This window comes from Dipodomys ordii, unplaced genomic scaffold (assembly GCF_000151885.1).
Source record: "Dipodomys ordii isolate 6190 unplaced genomic scaffold, Dord_2.0 Scaffold24, whole genome shotgun sequence".
In the NCBI taxonomy this organism is placed as follows: Eukaryota; Metazoa; Chordata; class Mammalia; order Rodentia; family Heteromyidae; genus Dipodomys; species Dipodomys ordii.
In genome coordinates, this window is record NW_012267240.1 from 4768558 (window position 1) to 4770676 (window position 2119).

Consider the following 2119-nt stretch of genomic DNA (forward strand, 5'->3'; position numbering starts at 1 on the left):
GATCTCAGCCTCCTAAGTAGCTAGGATTACAGGCCTGAGCCACCAGCATCCAGCCTTCACCATTTCTTATTTAGCTTTATCTTCTTTCCTAGCATTGTATCAAGGTCATTTTCTACTGCAATATCAGAGCATTTCAGCTACATTATAAAACTTTTGTGGAAGTGACCCAGAAACTCAACAATATGACATTGTCTTAGGAGAGGTGGGAACTTTTTTCTTCCAAGGGTGATTTGGATATTTATAACATCCTTCTGGGCCCAAACAAAATGATCAATATAGGCAAATGGCTGCAGGCAACCAAGAGAAGTATACGTGCCTGTCCCAACATATACCAAAAGGTTTCTTAAGCCTTCTACAGCCTAAGGGCTGGACGGTCCCCCCACCCCCACCCCCTCTCGCCCTGTATAAGGAAGGAAAATCCTAACCTCAATCCAGTACCTGTAATCGTCTCCTCTTATTAACATTTGGCTCTGTGTATGTCTGACATGTAATTATATATATATATATATATATGTATATATATACACACACAGCCTATGCATTTTATAGATATACATACCCATGTATGTAATTATGCATATCCATTTGTGATACATATAGAGATAAGTGATTTTGTTTTTAGAAAAGACACATATATAGGTACCCTAAGACAACACAAGGTTACTTTTTAGTTGGTGAATTGAGGAGAAACAGATTGTGTATGTCATTGAAACAATCCATACCTGGAAAATGCCTTTTTGATAAGAATTAATAACACAACTATTAATAACTGCCTCCTCCAAATGTGTTTCATTTTCCTCTAGGAAAATAATGAAAAAAAATCCCATCTTAGTTTTCTAGTCACAACACGATGTTTGTGTCTCTGCCTTGTCTCAACCCACCTGTTTTCAAGGTGTTCCCACAGTCTTCCTAATGGTTTCAGCACAAACTACACCTTTGGTAGCAGTATTAGTGATGGTAGCTAGCATTTTCTTCATGCCTGTCCTGGGCCTGAATCATGTATGCCAAGTGCTAAAAGCAGGAATCATCAGTAGATTCCCAGGACCTTCCCTTGAGCTGACCCTCCCATGTCCCCTTATTTGCTTCCTTAGTCGTCCTGTAGATAATGGAATACAGCACTTAATTATATTGTTATTTCTTTTCCAGCATTAGTGGTTTGGAGTTTCCCTACCCCACGTTTTATTAGATTATAAAGGACCTTTTTCTTTTGGGGCTTAATTAGTTATATGATCCCTGTGAGGAGCATATCAGGCTCAGACAAGAGGACATAGTGGAAGTTTTTAGTTATTAGCAAGAATGATTTTTTTAAGTAGCGAGTAGCTAAATGGCTTTCTGAAAACTTGATTTTTCAATGACACTGGTTGGCTGTGCTTTTCACTGTTGACTAGGTAGAGTTAGACACCACTTCCTGCCTTTCTCCAGCTTGTAAGAAAAGTTTATCATGTTATGCCTTCTCTCTGCCCTCCAAGGTCTGAGAATGTTGCCCCAGTGCAGATCTGGGCAGTAGATCAGTCCTTTTGCAGCTCCAAGAGAAACATGGAGGAGGGTTGGGGTCACTCTTACCTGCTTTTCATGCCATCACTGGTGCTTTTATGTGTGGGTGCAGTGTTTGCTATTGTCTGTGCTCTATGTCAGTGTGTTTTATGGATATGTTTGTGTGAGCCTAAGTGTGGCTGAATATGAATCTGCTTATGTGCATCACTGGATGACTTGTATATGAGTGCTTGTGTGTATGTGGGTGTTCCTAAGTATCTCTCTATAGATGGGCTTTTCCTGGTTGACATAGCCCAAATACAAGCCACGAGAAGAGAGTGGTCAGCTCACCTGGATTCTTGTAGATTCTCAGTCAGGCCTCTGAGGATTGTGCACCAGGCTCTGCCCTGATGCTGCCCTGATGCTGCCCTGTTTGCCAGGTGCCAGAGTATGGGGAAGTGGGTGGGGAGATCCCGGGAGTGGGCGGAGCGAGGCTCATGCAATGGGCGGGGGCGATCCCGGGCGGGGGCGTGGCAAGAGCAGGCGGTGGGCGGGGATAGTCCGGGCGTGGGAGGGGCGAGCGTGGGCAGTGGGCGGGGCGATCCGCGGCTCTCCGGGCATGCTCGGCCAGGGCGGCTGCTGGCGG